We start from the raw sequence: 20,812 nt of genomic DNA, 5'->3' as shown, positions 1-20,812 counted from the left end.
CTGCTTGATTCACGAATCTTTTAATAAAACCCATTAGATCCTTAGGTTCATTCAGTTTGGGTTTTCTTTTTTAGCATTCTCTAAAATCACCCTCACATCCACTAAAGATAGCCAAATGAATACTAATTTGTTTGTAAATAAGTCCAATTTTAACACCTTGGCCTGATCTTCAAAAGTGTAGCAAGAATAGTGATTGATTATATAGCTTCTTTTAAGTCTGCTTTGCTGTAACTTTTCATAAGGATTTTATTTATTTTTCAAAGATTTATTTATTTACTCATGAGAGACAGAGAGGCAGAGACACCGGCAGAGGGAGAAGCAGGCTCCATGCAGGGAGCCTGATGTGGGACTTGGTCCCAGGACTCCAGGATCACAACCTGAGCCAAAGGCAGACGCTCAACTGCTGAGCCACCCAGGTGTCCCTCATAAGGATTTTATTTTATTTTTTTTTAATTTTTTATTTATTTATTTATGATAGTCACAGAGAGAGAGAGAGAGGCAGAGACACAGGCGGAGGAAGAAGCAGGCTCCATGCACCGGGAGCCTGATGTGGGATTCGATCCCGGGTCTCCAGGATCGCTCCCTGGGCCAAAGGCAGGCGCCAAACCGCTGCGCCACCCAGGGATCCCCCTCATAAGGATTTTAGATTGAACTTTCAACAGCTTCTCCAAGCTAAGAAGCCAACCCAAACACTTGCCATCAGAATTGTGTGTAATTTATAGCTATGGACTCGGGTGAATCCTCTCTTCTTGAGGACCCCAAAATATCCTGAGGTTCCTGTGCCTGCCAAGAAGTGACGTTCCTTGCTCACCTGGTAAGGCTGCTGGGAACCCTGTAAGCAAAGTATCAGGCTTATTTTTCCAAGGGGCTTCATTGGCTCCATGAAATTAGTTATATCTGAGTCTATGCACTTCTCTCTCAAATATGACACTCCAGTCAAAGCCTGGGTAATATAACCAATATTTGCAATGATGTTCTGTTACAAGGAGAGCAGATTCTTACTCAATTTTGCAAATAACTATAATTGCCGTGAAAATAGGAATATTCACTGAGAGCTTCTAAACTCCGGAGGGATCCGATAGGGAGAAAAAGACAAATGTTTCATATTTGTTTACAAAGGAATATTTTATCAAATTTCAGTAAGTTGTAGATAGCTTAAGAGAGAAAGTTTCCTTAAATCTGGAAGAGCAAACATTAGAAAATCAGCAACATTTCAAACAAGAGTCATAAAAACAACAATCATGTTCCTCAGTTTATTCAGGCCCATGTTATTTTTTTTTTAAATTTTATTTATTTATTCATGAGAGACACAGAGAGAGGCAGAGACACAGGCAGAGGGAGAAGCAGGCTCCATGCAGGGAGCCCGATGTGGGACTTGATCCCTGGTCTCCAGGATCACGCTCTGAGCTGAAGGCAGATGCTCAACAACTGAGCCACCCAGGCATCCCCAGGCCCATGTTATTAATTCTTGTTGTTTGATTTCAGGTTTTGTACTACTGACAGGAATTCTTATCCAGTTCGATTTTCTGATCTTAAGATCAGCAGAAACCTGTATTTGTCAAGAGTCCCTTCCATGAATCTCCTTGAAACTGAAACACATTTGCAAGAGCATCAAGTATATATAACACAAGAACTTTAAATGACAAAAGACTCAAAATGGCCATGGTCCGAGGAGAGTCCATCACAATGCACTTGACAAAGAAATGTGGTTATTTCTGTGACACGCACACTTTAATAATTTGAATTAGAGGTGATAACATTGTACCAGGACATATTGAAACTTTAGGAATTTCCTATTATTTCTGGAGCAGTTATATTACTACCAACTCACCCATACAATATAACCTAAGAAGGGTTATCATCACATATCTGACAATGTTTTGGTAATTTGACAATTTGTTCAAAAACACTTCATTTAGAATTAGAATTTGAAGAAGTCTGTTAAATATATCAGAAGTTTTTCAAGCATATGCCTAAATAGGATCACAGATAATTACAAAACTTAATACTCTTTTATTTATTACCCAAGATGACAATAAAAGATTCTAAGGCAAATATAGGTTTATTTGCAAAACTTAGCTCTTTTAATATTGAGAAGATTCAGTTTCCTTTAGTAATCAAACACCTGATAAAGACAAAACATTGAAACTTCGGTTTACTTACCTAGATTATATCAGAGACAAAGAAAAACCTTTGTTTACAATTTCTTATCAAGAATGGACCAATAATCTAAGAAAACTTTGTTGTTTTAACAGCGAGAGGAAACCAAGTCTAATCTTGTACATACGTACAATACGTACCTTTGACATTAAAGCTCATTCATTCCAAATGTAGTCCTGACCATGCATAAAATTTTTTTTGAAGATTCCTTTTTCATGAACGTTCCACAATGTTCATCCTTAGATTTAGATTTTGTCCTTGTTTTTGTTTTCCTTCTTTAAAGCAGTCTTGCTTTAGGACAAAACTACTTAATTTTCCCTCAACAAAAAAACACATCTCCATTTCTCATATCTTTTCTTCCCATATACATAACACCTCACTTTCCTGGCATGTGGAAATATTTCCTTATTATTTCCAGTAGCTTAAATTATATTTAGTAGAAACCTTATTTTTCTTTCTTAAGCAATTCCACACTCAATGTGGGGCTCAAACACATGATCCTGAGATCAAAAGTCACAGGCTCTACCAATTGAACCAGCCAGGCACTCCAGGAAACCTTAATTTCTTTCTTTCTTTTTTTTTTTTTTTTAGATGGAGTGAGGGGTGGGCGGTGGGGGAGTGGGGGCAGAGAGAGAGGAGAGAAAGAATCTTAAGTAGATTCTATCTACGCCCAGTGAGGAATTGGACATGAAGTTCTATCTCAGGACCCTGAAATCATGACCTGAGCCCAAATCAAGAGTTATATACTTAACTGACTGAACCACCCAGGCGCCTCTGGAAACCTTAATTTCTAATGAAAAATAAAAAGTAAACAGTTGTGGACCATTATACCAGCATTTTTTTTAAAAAAAGTTTTATTTTTTTATTTTTTTAAAGTAATCTCTACCCTCAGTGTGGGCCTTAAACCCATGACCCTGAGAGCAAGAGTCAAATGCTCTACCAACTGAGCCAGCCAGGTGCCCCTCTTTTTTTTTTAAGATTTTATTTTTAAGCAATCTCTACACCCAATGTGAGGCTTGAACTCACAACCCCGAGATCAAGAGTTGCACGCTCCACTGACTGAGCCAGCTAGGTACTGCTATACCAGCATTCTTTAGACTGGCAAATTTATTAATACATTTCATAATTTTTAGAAACATAGACCTTCTTGTAGTAAATTTCTCAGTATTGCACAAAACATTTACCAACAGACCTAAATATCTTTAGTTTCTCTGTAATAGGAAGTCAAAAGTAAATAAGCATATGTTTTAGTAATTAATGTTTCAGTAGTCCATATAGCTTTTCACTTAGAAAAATCATCAAAAGGCTTTGTCCAGCCTGCTTTTTCCATTCATCGCCTTGCTTATAGTCCCCTCACTTACAAGCATATGTATAAGTTGATAAAGGTCAGAATTACCAGGTTTATAGGTCAGAATAACTAAAATGAATTCCTTAGCAAATCCTGGAGGGTTCTTCAAGGGCATTGGGAAAGTCCTTGGTAGTGGCTCACAAGCCTGCCTTGGTCCAAGGAGTATAAATGACTGATGAAGTCTTAGACCCTCCATTAGTTATAAATTTAGAAGGAGTTTGGATGACTGAAGGGTCCAGAGGAAACTCCAGTTTGAAATTATAGAATGGAAGTTCTGTAAAACTAGGATATACAGGACAGCCTGGGTGGTACAGTTATTTAACTGTCTGACTCTTCGATTTGGCTCAGGTTGTGATTTCAGGGTAGTGATATGGACTCACACATGGAGTTGCGCTCTGCGCTCAGCAGGGAGTCTGCTTGAGATCTTTTCTCTCTGCCTCTACCGCTCATGCTCTCTCTCTCTCTTTCAAAATGAATAAATAAATCTTTAAAAAATATCCTAGGATATACAGGTGGAGAGCAGGAGGGAGAATGTAGAGGAAGAGCAACAGAGAAGTATCAGTTTCTCATAAACTTTTTTGGAACAGATCATCTCTGAGGGAGGTCAGAGTTGGCTTTAGAAAGTTTAGTTATTTTTGTGTAAGGAAGCAAGTTTAGAATCATTTAATTTTTCAGAGGCCTCCAAATACCAAGTGAATTATGCTTCCTACTCAAGCTGCTTGGTTCTCTTTTCTTTTTCCAATTGTGCATGCAAATAAACTAATTTTGGAATCTCAAAAGATCTCCGGAGTGGCCACTGTAATAACAAATAAGATTGATCCAACAAGACAGAAATTTAGAAGAAATGGACCCATAACATACACCTAGCTGGGGTCCCAGGAGGGTTGCTGTCCCGCAGCAATTTTCCAAATCAAAGACCCCACTTAGTATTTACCAGACAAAAGAGAGTAACTGTAGTTCAGACAGACAGACAAAAGCCCACATGGGACATGGGAAAGACACCCCAAACCTGGACCTGAGCCTCAACCAAAAAGAGGAAGGTTGGGGCGAGGATGGTGTTCCTGGCTGGCTTAATGGGTAGAGCATGTGACTCCTGATCTTGAGGTTGTGAGTTCCAGCCCACATTGGGCATACAGCCTACTTTAAAAAATTATGGAAACAGAGAGGTTCAGAACTAAGAGAACTCACCAAAAGAACTCTGAGCTGCTTGCTCAGGCAGGTACCATGTTTGAATTCAACTGCAGTCCTAGAATCAGAGTTGTGCATCGCTTTGGATTCCAAGATGTTCTGATGCTGTTTCTGTCAACTGAGAAAAGGAGGCAAAACTGAAAAAGAAGACAGACTTTTATTTGTGATCTCACAATTGCAATTCAGGTGCACAGATTCCAGAGGAGTGGGAAAAATGTCTGCTCGTGTGGGGAAACCAGGGGGGTTTTATGGGAAAGAAGCAAGCCATAATTACATGATTTAAACAAAGAAAAAAACCCACTATTTTGGTGCTGACTGGTGGAGCTGCTTCTGATTACTATTGTATTTATTATTTTATCGGCGCTGTCAAACACAACTGTTCCTTGTATGTATTAATTCACTTCACTGTCCTCATATAATCTGAATGCCATTTGTTCTGTTGAAATTTTATGAGCAATTGCTTGTAAAAGAATTGCCACCTCTGGTCCAGTACAACAGTTCCTCAGTTGGAAGAAAAATGAAGCTTCGAACTGAAGTCTCTTGTGTCCTGAAATTTTATACAATTCCCTAATTTTTAAAAGATGCTGATTGAAAGTCACTAAATTAATTATGTAAACCACCATACTGTCAATTTCAAAAGCACTCTAATATTGTCCCTCTCTCATTTCTTTCCTTTTTTAAAAAAATTTCATTTTATTGGAGTTCAATTTGCCAACATATAGCATAACACCCAGTGCTCATCCCATCAAGTGCCCCCCCTCAGTGCCCGTCACCCAGTCACCCCCACCCCCCGCCCACCTCCCTTTCCACCACCCCTTGTTCATTTCCCAGAGTCAGGAGTCTCTCATGTTCTGTCTCCCTCTCTGATATTTCCCACTCATTTTCTCTTCTTTCCCCTTTATTCCCTTTCACTATTTTTAATATTCCCCAAATGAATGAGACCATATAATGTTTGTCCTCCGATTGACTTATTTCACTCAGCATAATACCTTCCAGTTCCATCCACTTCGAAGCAAATGGTGGGTATTTGTCGTTTCTAATGGCCCTCTTTCATTTCTTTCCATCCTTTCCCCTAATCTCTCAGTGTTCTGGAACATCATTTCTATTTTTTTCCACTCTAGCCCTTACTCTGCATCACACTCTCCTGTCTATCTCTGTGTTTATAGTTTAACCACACTTGCTCTGGAAGGAAATTTTCCAAACTCTGTGTAGATGTCAGGCTCTGGTATTCCGCATGGGGCCTGCTTATACAAATGCTGGACTTAATAACTACTGATAAGCTGGCCTCCTTAGGAGAAGAGGGCAGTTGAATCAGTATTTCTGAATTTCCTGGAAGAAGACACAGACAGGCATTCAGGCAAATGTAAAGGAAGTAGGCTAACTTGCCTCTAAACACCATGAAAGGCATTAATTAAATGATATAGATAAGGATTTCCTTGATTCTAAGAGGCAGTAAAAAGCCACCAAACCTACTCCATCGATCCAATAAAAAAAAAAAGTGGCTGATCATGTTCCAACTTTCACACACTTTTGACTCCCAGTTTCTAAGAGGACAGCAAATTATTTACCAATATGATGGGATCAGAATTCAAACATTTCAGAATAAGTGGGGCTAGATGTACATGAGAGATTCTTAAATATATTGATCCTGTGGTTCCCATAGCAGTCTGAATTTCACATCCTGATTCCTTTCACCAAAACAAAACTGAGAGGCCAAAATATTTCAGCTTTCAGGAATCACACACATCTAAGCTCCCTCTTGGCGATCAGGGAAGGTCAAAGGCAAGGGTCTTAAATAGAAGAGTCTAGCTCTCCTTATCTAATCTCCACACCTTAAATATTTACTCTGAGTCTCCTAGTCCTATTTCCTCTTACCCAGATGGAATGACTCCCATTTGCCTGCTCTTTCTCAACTGTTCAAACCCTAGCTGCACCCTGAAAACTCAAATTTACATGAATGTAAAAATCAGCCAATAGATACTTTTAAAAAAATTTATTTATTTACTCATGAGAGACACACACACACAGAGGCAGAGACACAGGCAGAGGGAGAAGCAGGCTCCATGCAGGGAGCCTGACACGGGACTCAATCCCGGGACTCCAGGATCATGCCCTGAGCAAAGGCAGGCACTAAACTGCTGAGCCACCCAGGGACCCCCACCAATAGATGGTCTGATTTCATTTTTCATACTGTTACTGAGGCAGAGTTGGAAGTAACAATGGACACGTGAGCCCAGAGAGCCTAAGTGACTTGTCTGAGGTCAGCCAGCCTTCTGTGACAGAAGCAGGACTAAAATTTCAGTCTCCTGACTGACATCAGGCCTGATGCCCTTTTATAGCAGTCTGAGGGAAGGGAAGCCAGGAAAAGAAGGAAAAATAAACACAAAAGGAAGAAGGCAGGATGCTGCTCCACCTTGCTTGCCCTGCCACCCAGTTCAGGTCTGAAAGTAAAGCAGTGGAGGAAACTGGATTGGGAAAGCTAAGGATCTTGGTCTGATCTTGGCTCTGCCATTCAATACTTGATCTTCATGACCTTGAGTAACTAATTTTCTCCCCTGGCTTCCTTTTGCTAGTTTGTCAAATAGGGCAAATGTTATTGACGTGGATGGGAGGAAGCGTGAACACACTCTACAAGTAGCATGGTTAATCATGATAGGCAAGATGGATTTTCACTGGCAATCTGTTTCCACCAGAGAAACCCAGAGGTGAACACCAAGGCACTTTAGGCAAACAATTTAAGTAGCTTGAGTTATCTAGAGTTGGTTTTGATGATTTCTTGTTTAGGCTCCATATTTAAACATGATTAGGAAAAATTTCGGAAGAAAATGTATCATTTATCATTTAGGAATGGCACATGAGGGAAGAGCACAGACAATCCTCATTTAAGTACATTCATTGCGTTTTTATTTTTTTATTTTTAAATATTTTATTTATTTATTCATGAGAGACACAGAGAAAGAGAGAGAGGCAGAGACAAAGGCAGACAGGGAAGCAGGCTCCATGCAGGGAGCCTGACATGGGACTCAATACCAGGTTTTCAGGATCAGGCCCTGGGCTGAAGGCTGCGCTAAACTGCTGAGTCACCTGGGCTGCCCATTCATTGCCTTTTTAATGGGAAACTCTCCCGCCTTTGGAAACATCCATTGAAATCACGTATCTTTGGGGGCACTTCTTATTTGTAAAGAAACATACAGGTGTAATTTTTTTTTTACAGGTGTAATCTCTTAAAATTAAAGGACTGGGAAGAACTTTTCAAATTGTCTAGCTCGACTCCATTTATTACAGCTGAAGAAAATAAAGGCAAGGATCTGGGTCACTTGTCCAAGGTCACTTAAATGTATGAAATTGGTCACCAAGTGGTAAGGTACACATGTTTATCTTATGAATTGATGAAAAAAAAGAGAAGTCAGAGTATAAGTCAACCTACAATGAGTCAATAGTGCTCTTTTCCCAAAGATACTGTAAACATAAATATTATATAATATATAATTATAATTATAAAAATATATAATATTGTATATATATAAATAATTAGGCCATCACTGGAAAAAAAAAGTTGTGGTATTTTTAATTTTATTTTTTAAAGTAAGCTCTGCACCCAACATGGGGCTTGAACTCATGACCCTGAAATCAATAGTTTCTGCTCTACCAACTGAGCCGGCCAGGTGCCCCCGTGGTCTTTTTTCATAGTTTTCTACTATATATTTTATACTCCATTCTCCAAAATCCCCGTTCCTCACCACAGTGCATGAAACCTGGGTCTTTATCACCATTCTCTCTGTGTTAGAGAATGAAGAATTAAAAACTATAGAGAAACACTAAACGCTGGCAAGGGTGTGGAGCAACAGGGACTCTCATTCATTGCTGGTGGGAATGCAAAATGGTGCAGCCACTTTGGAAGACAGTTTGGTAGTTTCTTTTTTTTTTTTTTTTTAAAGATTTTATTTATTTATTCATGAAAGACACAGAGAGAGAGAGAGAGAGAGAGGCAGACACAGGCAGAGGGAGAAGCAGGCTCCATGCAGGGAGCCCGATGTGGGACTCGATCCTGGGACTCCAGGATCAGGCCTTGGGCTGAAGGCAGGTGCCAAACCGCTGAGCCACCCACGGATCCCCAGTTTGGTAGTTTCTTACAAAACTAAACATACTCTTACCACATGATCCAGTAATCGTGCTGCTTAGTATTTACCCAAAGGAGTTGAACACTTATGTCCACATAAAACCTGCACCAGATGCTTATAGCAGCTTTATTCATAATTGCCAAACTTAGAAGCAAGCAAGATGTCTTTCAGTAGGTGAATGGATTAATTGTAGTCCGTTCAGACAATGGACTATTATTCAGGGCCAAAAGGAAATGAGCTATCAAGCCATGCAAAGACATGGAGGAAACTTAAATGTGTACTATTAAGTGAAAGAAACCAAACTGAAAAGGCTGCTTACAGTAGGATTCTACCTAAATGACAATTTGGCAAAGGAAGAACCACGGAGAGAGCCAGATCAGTGCTTGCCAGGAGGTTGTTTGGGGGTGTGTGTGGGAGCCTGAGCGATGAATAGGTGAAGTACACAGGATTTTTAGTGCAATGAAACAACTCTGTATGATGCTATAATGGTGGATACATGTCATTATACATTTGTCTAAACCCAGAGAATACAAACACTGTGAGTGAACCCTAATGTAAACTATGGACTCTGGGTGATATGTCAATATAGGTTCATCAGTTGTAATGAAAGGACTCCTCTGGTGGAGGATATGGATGATGGAGGAGGCTGTGGCTCTGGGGGCAGAGGGTATTTATGATTACAGCTGAAGAAAATGAAGAAAATTCTGCTCAAATTTCCTGTGAAACTAAAACCTGCTCTAAAAAATAAAGTCGATTTTAGGGCGGCTGGGTGGCACAGTCGTTAGCTATCAACTCTTGGTTTTGGCTCAGATCATGATCTCAGGGTTGTGAGATGGAGCCCTGTGTCAGGCGCTGCGCTCAGCACAAAGTCTGCTGGTCTCTCTCCTTTCCCACTCGTGCTCTTTCTCTTTCAAAGAAATAAATCTTTAAAAAATAAAGTCTATTTTTAAAAACTGTAGAGATAGTTTCAACATATGTGAATGGTTCTGTCCTCTACTTGTCTCCCTTGGCTGACTGTGCATTACTGGGCATTCATTTCCTGGGTTGAGAAATCTCCTGTTTCCCTCCCATTGGCATTTTGATTCTCTGATCTTGACCTTCTTTATTTTTGACCACATGGCTTGTGTTGGCCTATTTTCTCACTAATGATAAAATAAATTTTATTAGAATCCATTTGGTTGTATTTAAATAAGCTTACACGTTTCATTTTTTTAAAGGTTATTTTAAAATCTTGTAAAATATTGGCACACGTGAAATCACAACTTATGGGGAACAGAGGTGTTTTTCTCCTTTTAAAAACAGTTGGTGGGGCACCTAGGTGGCTCAGTGGTTGAACATATGCCTTCAGCTCGTGTCATGATCCTGAGGTCCTGGGATTGAGTCCCTCTTCCAGCTCCCTGAGGAGAGCCTGCTTCTCCCTCTGCCTATGTCTCTGCCTTTCTCTGTGTGTCTCATGAATAAATAAATAACATCTTTAAAAATAAAAACAGTTGGACGCTTTGGGCGTTGGCTGGCTCAGTCGGTGGACCATGTGACTCTTGATCTCAGGGTTCTAAGTTTGAGCCCTACGGTTTATTAGTTAAAAATAAAATCTTTTAACAAAATAGAATAAAACCAGTTGGTCTGCCAATCCCTGCTCTTCAGAAAACTTTCACATACACTTTGAACTTCCATTTTCAAATGCTGTATACCTTAGCTTTTCCACTCCCCTGCATGTCCTTTTCCCTAGTTGTTGGTGAATGATACTGCAGTCTACGAATGGAAATTTTCTCTGCCTGGAAGTGATGGTGATGTCACAATTGTTGGTTTGTAGTTAGGCAACATAGCAAGAGGAACATGGTTAAAGGAGAATTAACTTGTTTGTCAATTAGCATTTGTACAATGAGGAAAACATAAATTTGCATGGTTCTCCTTTCATGGCTTCTTCTTCTTCTGGATGGGGTGATATGACATCTCTGCCTAGCTAAGAGAACTTGCTGTGATCTAGTGCCTATGTTTAGACCCTTTGAGATGCCTGCATATGACACAGGTGATAGAGTCCCTACTGCTATGACCTTTGGAGGTTTCCAGTCGGCCAACCTCTTAGATATGGATGCCCAGACTTGCATACATGTTCAGGAATAAGGAACAGAATGATCACTTTTAACTTATGACACACAGCTATATGGTTATGATACATAAAGGGACAAGCTCCACATCAAGTAAGGGTTTGGTGCCTCAGGTGGTACCTCCCCATCCTGTGAAGTGTTTGCAACAGAATAGCCCCCCCCCTCATAATTATGTTTATTATTTGGGAGCCTTCTTTGCTATCAAGTGTAAGAGAACTTATTACATCAATTGTATTCAGGAAACACTTTATTTTCAATCTTTTGATATTTTCCCCCTGTTTAATTCAACTGAAATGCTTTTCTAAAGGAAGAAAGGGAGGTTAGGCATCCCAGGGAGGGTGAAATACTACAGATGCTTAGGGTGTATTTTATAACTATTTATTTATTTTTAAAGATGTTATTTGTTTATTTGAAAGAGAGAGAGAAAGAGCGGCAAGGAGGGGCAGAGGGAGAGGGAGAGAGAAACAGACTCCCCACTGAGCAGACAACCCAATGTGGGACTCCATCCCAGGACCCCGAGATCATGGCCTGAGCTGAAGGCAGACACTTAACCTTCTGAGCCACCCAGGCGCCCCTGTTTTATAACTATTTAGATCAATGTTTCCATGAATGTAGAGTAATAAGTCCCTGAATTAAAGTTTTGTACTCTTCCAGAGGTATACAGATCAAGTTACAGCAAACCAGAGGCTTTCTTAGATTCATTCCCTTAAAAATACCACTCCCCTGGCTTTTGGCCCTTGCACACAGGCCCTTCTTGGCAGTACTCCTTTCTTCCTCCCTCTCTACTATAGTTTTGCTGTGTTGTTGCAATAAGAGCTTCCAAAGTGTTCACTCCACCCTGTATGTAACCCCTTGCTTTGTTTCCATCGCCCTGGGTGTATACTCCAAGTGATTTGTTCTGGCTAAGGGGCACTAGTAACTATGACATGAGCAGAGACTTAAACTTCCTCATTTAGGCTACTGCTCTTTTGCTTCTTCTTTGGTCATCTTCAAACCACCGTATAGGGCAGCCTAGACTAGCTTGTTGGAGGATGAGAGACCGCCACAGAGGAGAGACAAATCGTTGCCACTAAGGCCCTACTAGAAAAACAGCTTAACAATCAGTAGACATGTGAGGCCATCCTAGAACATCCCATGTCAGCCCAGCCAGACAAGACCAGAAGAGCCATCACAAATGTCCCAAGTATCCCAGTCATTACAATCCACAAAATTGTGAGCAAAATATTTTTTTGTTCAACACCCTTAAACTTGAAGACGGTTCCTTATGCAGCAAAAGGTACAGGATACATGGTCCCACCTGTAGTTAGGGTGGTTTTCTATCATGTGAGGGAATGTGACCACACAACTGGTTGCTCTTCTTTCCCCTTCTTCCACTATGGAAAATATCTTAGTCCAGTTCTTTTTTTTCTTCTTCAAGATTTTATTTATTTATTCATGAGAGACACAGAGGGAGAGATATAGGCAGAGGGAGAAGCAGGCTCTGTGCAGGGAGCCTGATGTGGGACTTGATCCTGGGACCCCGGGTTCACAACCTGAGTCAAAGGCAGATTTTCAACCATTGAGCCACCCAGGTGCCCCCTTAGTCCATTTATTTAGTTACAAGGAACAAAATCCATTTAAGCTAGCTAAAAACTCTTTGTGTGCTTTTGTGTGTGTGCATGTGCACATGCTGAGTGGGAGATGAGAAATGGTTGTGATGACACAATTGACAACTTCTTAGACATGAGACCTGCAGCTCAACCTGGCTTTGTGTCTGCTGGTGCTGGAGGCATCTGGGAACTGAGTATACTCTAACCATCTTTTTGTTTTGGTCTTTCAGGGACTCTTCTCTGAAACTCTGAACATGTGCCATTTTCTTACTTCACTCTCAAGACTGCCTTTCTCTGTTTATTTATCAAGTTGCCCAGGGCTCTAAATGACACCTCACACTCCGAGTTTACCTGACTCTGTTCCCTTACTGATTACAATTTGTTTCCATGTACAAACCCTCAAAAAGATGCTTTGGTTGGCTTGTCTCATTTACCTTTTGCTTCCCTTTTATCAAGTGGTCACCCTGGTCTGGTCAGCAGTGGTGACACAGGACATTTAGGGTAGGCAGGAAGTCTTTGTGCATCTGCTGTTTGGCTGAAGTTCTATTGATCAAGGCCAGGCTCAGGCTGGATGTCACTGCTTCAGGATGTGGCAGCTAGGGTGTCCCTGTATCCCATCATGCATTGTGTATTAGATAGGGTGGTTCTGCTCCACGTGTGTTCTTTGTTTTTCTTGGTCAAGATGGCTTGTTCTTAGGTACATTCATCTAATGGTGATATTATAAGTGCAAGAGAACAAATGGAAATGCGCAAGGCCCATTAAGGCCTAGGCTCGAAACTGTCAGTGGCACTTCCTTCCAGATATCATTCACCAAAGCAAGTTACGTGGCTGAGCTCAAAGTCGAGTTGCAGGAAAATTCACTCCACCCGGGATGAGACTATGGCAAGTGTCTGCCTGCTGGTTAGGGGTGAAAAATTGGGGCCAGCCAGGCAACCTAGTACACTTTTCCCTTTTTCATGTCTTTGATACACTCATCTGTGGCTCAACAAAGATGGTAGTGGTGGTGATGAATGGTGAAAAGCTGGAAGAGAAGACTCTAAGGACTAGAGTAATTAATTTACTATAGGAATGGCTTCTCAGATTGTCAGTAATCAGAATGGCTGTTTAAAGAGAGATGGTGGAGGGATCCCTGGGTGGCTTAGTGGTAAAGAGAGATGGTGGATAGTGGCTTGCTCTGGATAAAAACTATTCTTCCAGAAGATCCAATATGGTGCTATAGCTGCAATCTTGACGCCATGTAATGGTCCTACAGAAGAGAGGCTGAACCTTCCCAGGTTGTTCAGGGAAGAGTTGTACTCCCCGAAATGAGCAAATTGCTGTGCACATTGAGAAAGCAACACAAATATACAGTCATACGTCTGGCCAACATTGAAGAGGTCAGAGGCAAGATGTTAGGATAACAGGCAAGCACTGGCCCTAGACTAACAGGGTAAGACTACTTCAGGCCCCAGAAGGTCTGCTTTGGTCAGACTTGGCTAGGGTCAGAGATGCAGGGTTATTGAAGGTCCTTAGGGCATGGCAAGAAAAAAAGAAACCCATGGAATGATCCTGCTAGCTCATGCTGCTTTTTTGTCTTGTAAGCCCACTGCTTCCTGCACCCAACCCCCCATACCACTGGTCCAAGTGACTCAACTGGCGATTTGTTGCGTTTTACCTTATCTATTTGTCATGTATGGATCATGTTGAAATCATGTAACCATTAAAAAAATCAGAGCAGTCTGATGTTCATAGATTCTGATTTTTTTATTTTTTATTTTATTTTATTTTTTTGGTTCTGATTATTTCAATCAGGGTGACAAAGTTGGAAGACTCAGCAAGTAAGGATGACGACAGAGGTTTTTGGATGCCAAACTGATGGTAGGAGGAAAAGGCAACGAAAGTATGTCACTAGCAGAGTTTACTGTGATTGTCCCAGAAGAGGCTCCTGATGTAAGCTAGTTTCTAAGAGTAGCAAGGAGGCTGTGGCTTGACTGGAAGTGTTAGAAGAAATGGGGGAGGAGCTTGTTCTGAGCACTTAGGGGAAGGAATGGACAAGGGCCAAGCAGCAGTGGGAACTCTTTCAACTTCCTCATCTCCGAATTCAGAGTAAGCTCCTGCTTACCTTTCCAATTGCACCGCCCCCCACAACTTCCCCATCTGTAATCTACCTCTGCCAATGGTGCTGTCCAGCCCCCCAAAGATATCCTGCTCCTTCTGTGCCTTTGACTGTACTGCTCCCACCATCTAGGACACTGTCTCTTCAGTGTTTGCCTGTCAAATTTTTCTCATCCTTCAAAGCCTTTCTCCAGTTCCACTTCTTCCATGAAGTGGATCCCTTAAGGACGTATGACCTATTCCTACTTTACCTCCCAGAGTACATCTCATAGTCTGTCATGTATTCTCATTTTCACATATACTTGTTTTATCCATTCTTTCCCTCCTATTCCCTGCATATTAGTTATCTCTTGGTCATCCTATATTTTATCTGGACCTTTAAAAATGCATGTCCTCAAGGTGTCTGCTCCCAAAAGACTCTAGTTTGTCTAGAGGGAGATATAGACAGGTAAACGGGAATTGCAACATGTGGTAAAGACCAAAGAGAAGGGGCTCCTGGGTGGCTCAGTATGGCTCAGGTCATGATCCTGGGGTCCTGGGATTGAGTCTCGTGTTGGGCTCCCTGCTCAGTGGGGAGCCTGCTTCTCCCTCTCCTCCCACTCGTGCTCTCTGTCACTATCTCTGTCTCTGTCTCTCTCTCAAATAAAGAAATAAATATTTTTTAAAAGACCAAAGAGAAGTAAGCATAAGTGCTATTGGAGCCTCAAAGAGGGAAATTCTAACCATCCTTCTAGAATCTGAATCCTGAGGGTTAAAGGCAGATGTCATCTAGCACAGCCAGCAGCACATGCAAAGACCCTGGGGGTTATTCATAAATTGCTGTAAGGAGCAATGCATAAAATATTTAGGTTCAGATCCTGGTATATTAATAACCTAAATGTATAAATTACATAAATACTTCCCTATTTGTTTTATTTTCTGGCAACCTTCATAAGCTATCATTCATCCCCATTTATAAGTGAGGAAACCAGGTCCAATTTAGGGTCAATTAAATTCAAAATAGCAGAGTAGGAATGACAACAGAGGGTTTTTTTGATGCCAAAGCTATGCTCTTTCCTCTACATTTTGCCTCTCAGATCCGGCTCCTCCTGATAGGAAAAAACTGGGCAAAAGGTCAAGGAGAGGATCTGGAAGAAAAGATAAATGACATAACCTTCACAGTTTTTGCCCAAGACTACCTCTGCTTATGAAAGTATACAAAATCCTGCGTCTCCTAGGTAGACCAGAGTGTCTTATTCCCGTCCATGAACTCTACTTTTAAAGGTTCACACTGCTGGGACCCCTAAGTGGCTCAGTCGGTTGAGCACCTGATTCTTGGTTTCAGCTCAGGTCCTGATCTCATGGGTCATGGGATTGAGCCCCATCATGGGCTCTGTGCTCAGTGGGGAGTCTGCTTAGATATTCTCTCCCGCTGTGCCTTCCCTCACTCTTGCTCTAAAAGTAAGTAAATAAAATCTTTAAAAATAACGAAAAGTTCATGTAGGCAATAAAAAAGTGTATATGTGCAGGATGACCTCTAACCTACTTAGAGAACTGACGTGGACTCAGTGATGGCAGCCAACAGCAATGTCGTAACATTCTAGTGAAAAGAATTGGTTTGGAATTGCACAAATCACCTGACAGGAATTCTGACCTCAGGGCCAGTGACATCCCCATGGTGCACTTAAAAAAAAAAAAAAAAAAAGAGGCTATTACTATATTCTGACATAAAACAATGTTACGCTTCATTTCCACTTACACAACATATACATGCCATATACAACATGTAGTAGACCTAATAAAGGTTTTGTGAAATCTGTTTAACTGTATTGTTCTAACTCCAAAAGTTCTGGTGTCTACGGAGACAACCACTGCCACCATCAGTAAAAGATGGAAACTGCAATGATCAAGTATGAATATTGTACCTTAAATTAAATGTAAGTTGCTTCCCTAATTAACAGCCCTGGATGACAGTATATATGTGTTGGAAGAAAACTTGGAGATCACTCCTCATTTTCTGTGTTAATTTTTTTTTTAAAAACCGAGACACCTGCACCCCAATGTTTATAGCAGCAATGTCCACAATAGCCAAACTGTGGAAGGAGCCTGGGTGCCCATCGACAGATGAATGGATAAAGAAGATGTGGTTTATGTATACGATGGAATATTACTCAGCCACTAGAAACGACAAATACCCACCATTTGCTTCAACGTGGATGGAACTGGAGGGTATTTTGCTGAGTGAAGTAAATCAATCGGAGAAGGACAAACATTATATGGTCTCATTCATTTGGGGAATATAAAAAAAATAGTGAAAGGGATTAAAGGGGAAAGGAGAGAAAATGAGTGAGAAATATCAGAGAGGGAGACAGAACATGAGAGACTCCTAACTCTGGGAAGCGAACAAGGGGTAGTGGAAGGGGAAGTGGGTGGGAAGATGGGGGGGTGACTGAGTGACGGGCACTGAGGGGGGCACTTGATGGGGTGAGCACTGGGTGTTATACTATGTGTTGGCAAATCGAACTCCAATAAAAAATATACAAAAAAAATTTTTTTTTTAAAGATTTTATTTATTTGACAGAGGGAGAGAGAGAGAGTGAGAGTGAGTGAGAGTACAAGCAGGGGGAGGGGCAGGTAGAGGGAGAGGGAGAAGCAGGCTCCCTCCTGAGCAGGGAGCCCCATAGGGTTCGATCCCAGGACCTGGGATCATGACCTGAGCCAAAGGCAGACATTGACTGACTGAGCCACCCAGGTGCCCCTTCACTGTTTTCTTTTTTTTTCCTTCACTGTTTTCTTAATGCAATCCAAAAAGGAGATGGAGAGACTTCTGAATTGGAGCTTGAGACTTATTTTCAGCAGTTATTGGCTCAGTGACCTTGGGCTTACTTCTTACACATGTTCACCTCTGAAGTCACAAGTCTGGAACTTGACCTGTCTCACATTGTTGGTGTGAGTCGCAAATGAGATAATGGATGGGAAACTGCTGTGTTAAGTGACTTGTTGGTGAAAACAGAGTCTGCATGACCCATGCTTCAGAAATGTCGAGGATAATAAAAAACATTAACTGTGTAGTACTAATCTGATAAGGAACATCTGTAATTATAAAAAAGGATTGGGCATCTTTAACAGCAGAAACGAGGATCCTGAACACAAGAAGAAATACATGTATGCTCTTGTTTGGGCAGAGAATATAATAAAAAAGGTATTTCACAATTTATAGATTTAATTTATTAGCAATTAAAATCCAGAGTACTTAAGTACAGAGTACTTAAGAGAACTTGACTATCTGTAAACTTCTCAGGGAAAAACATGCAACCAAGCAATATTCTTAGATGAAAAGATAATAGTGTAGGATTTACTCTGCCAAACTTTAAACGATTGTCATAATTTTCTGGTACTATCTTAAGTAGAGAAAATATAATGATAAAGTACAGTAGCAATAAAGAGTAGACTACTAACATTTTTAAGATGTCAATATATGGTACATCAAGTGACACAAAATAATAAAAATGCATCACTAAAAATGTATTAAAGAAAATGAATATGGGGGCGCCTGGGTGGCTTAGTCGGTTAAGCGTTTGCCTTTGGCTCAGGTCATGGTCCCAGGGTCCTGGGATCAAGCCCTGCATTGGGCTCACCACTCAATCAAGAGCCTGCTTCTCCCTTTCCCTCTGCCCTGCACTCGTGCTTGCTCAGTCTCTCTCTCAAATAAATAAAATACTTAAAAAAGAAAATAAATATGAAAATGGAGAAAAATAAATGTACAGAAACCACCTGTGTCACGCCTAAATATTTCAAATTAAAGAGTTAAATATTAAAAAGCCATCCACAAAGCTAGAAGAATGTGGAATCACAGATCTTAAGTCAGTTGTAGAAGGGAGATCATTTTTTTAAAAAGATTTTATTTATTTATGAAAGACACACAGAGAGGCAGAGACATATGCAGAGAGAGAAGCATGCAGGGAGCTCGATGTGGGACTCAATCCTGGGACCCTAGGATCACGCCCTGGGCCGAAGGGAGGCTCTCAACTGCTGAGCCACCCAGGCATCCCTTGGGAGATAATTTTTTGAGAATTAAATTAATAAAAATACCTATGGTAAAATAGATACAATAAGAAGTGAAATGTTAAAAAAAAAAAAGAAGTGAAATGTTTTCCCATAACAATGAATAATCAAATGAAAACAGCTGAGTGAGAGAGATACTTGTAACTGATGTGTAGGAACAGAAATTTTACCCCCAAAATACGTAAGCAAGAGAGACATTGGTTTATAAATGCAGTAACTACTTTCTAACGGAAGCATGGTCAAAGAATATGAATGTATAGTTATGTAGAAGAAATATATCAAATGTTATTCAAAAGCTAAGCTTCCAGGGACACCTGGGTGGCTCAGTGGTTGAGCCTCTGCCTTTGGTTCAGGGCGTGATCCCGGGCTCCTGGGATCCAGTCCCGCTACGGGCTCCCTGCAGGGAGCCTGCTTCTCCCTCTGCCTGTGTCTCTGGCCTCTCCCTGTGTCTCTCATGAATAAATAAATGAAATCTTAAAAAAACCCCAAAACCCCACAAAAGGTTCTGGAAGCTAAGCTTCCAGAAGAATTTCAATTTGTGTGAATTAGAGCAACTATGAGGTGTCATCTTAACTGTATTTAATTAGTAAAAATAAATCAACTTAAACAGGTCATTGTTGACAGGGTTGTGTGAAAAAAAGCTATTTTTACACTTGGTTAATAGAATTCTTGTCAAAATTGGAAAGCTTCTGAAAAACCACCGTGGAGAAATTTTTAGGCAAACTGATATGTTTGGGCAATGAATTAATGTTCCCATTAGAAATGACATATGTTAGGATCATATAGATATGTGGAAGTAAATACATAAAATTATGTTACATAAATAAACAATTGATATGGTTGAACAGTGTTCATAATAGCCTTATAAAATTCATAGTGTAAGCCACAGATTTGGAAAGGACCTTGTTGATAAATAAGAAATAATTTTTATCTATTTTAAGATTTTTATTTATTTATTTATATTAAAGATTGTATTTATTTATTCATGAGAAACACAGAGAGAGACACAGACATAGGCAGAGACAGAAGCAGGCTCCCTGTGGGGAGCCCGATGTGGGACTCGATCCCAGGACCCCGGGATCATGACCTGAGCCAAAGCAGACCCTCAACCACTGAGCTATCCAGGCATCCCAAGAAATAATTTTTATTTTTTATTTATTATTTTTAAAAAACATTTTATTTATTTATTCATTCATGAGAGACACAGAGAAGCAGAGACACAAGCAGGCTCCATGCAGGGAGCCCGACATGGGACTCGATCCGAGTCTCCAGGATCATACCCTGGACTGAAGGCTGCGGTAAACCACTGAGCCACCTGGGCTGCCCCCAAGAAATAATTTTTAAATGAAGGTTTCTCCCTTCATTTAAACATTTTGGTTTGACTCTCTACCATTTAACTAGAATGTTAAAACATAAAAATATGAAAATACATTTAAAAAGTCAGGGATAAATAAGATTCTTCCCTGGGGTTGTGCATTCTTCTTCTTCTTGTTTTTTTAACATCCATACATTGTGGCTCATTTGTTGCTATAGACCAAATGTTTCTGCCTCCCAAATTCATATGTTGAAACCTAATCCCCATTGTGATGGTGTTTGGGGGCAAGGCCTTTGGGAGGTTATTATGTCATGAGGGTGGTGCCCTCATAAATGGGACTAGGGCCATTGTAAAAGTCCCCAGAGAGCTCCCTTGTTCCTCTTGCCCTGTGAGGTTTTAGTGAGAGGACATATGAACCAGGAAGTGGGCTCTTACCAGACAATGAATCTTGGTGCCTTGATCTTGGACTTCCCAGTCTTCAGAAGTGTGAGAAATAAATTTTTAAAATAAACTACCCAGTCTATGGTATTTCATTATAACAGCTCAAATGGACTCAGACATTTACTGTTTGTAATTGTGATACCCTTAGATCCTTTATTAAAAAATTATTTTTTAAGTAATCTTTACACCCAACATGGGGCTCAAACTCACAACCCTGAGATGAAGAGTCACATGTTCTATACTGACTGAGCCAGCCAGGTGCCCCTGATTCTTTATTCTTCTATCAACTCAACTTGTAGACTTGGAACTAGGTATATTCTTGGAGATTGTCTGGTTCAACCTAATTGTGAGAATGAGGACACTAAGGCCCAAGGAGATTTGCTTGAAGTCACAGAACTCGTCA

The sequence above is a fragment of the Vulpes vulpes genome, chromosome X (genome assembly GCF_048418805.1).
Source record: "Vulpes vulpes isolate BD-2025 chromosome X, VulVul3, whole genome shotgun sequence".
NCBI classification, from domain to species: Eukaryota; Metazoa; Chordata; class Mammalia; order Carnivora; family Canidae; genus Vulpes; species Vulpes vulpes.
The sequence above is the reverse complement of the archived record's forward strand: the minus strand, read 5'-3'. Positions refer to the sequence as shown.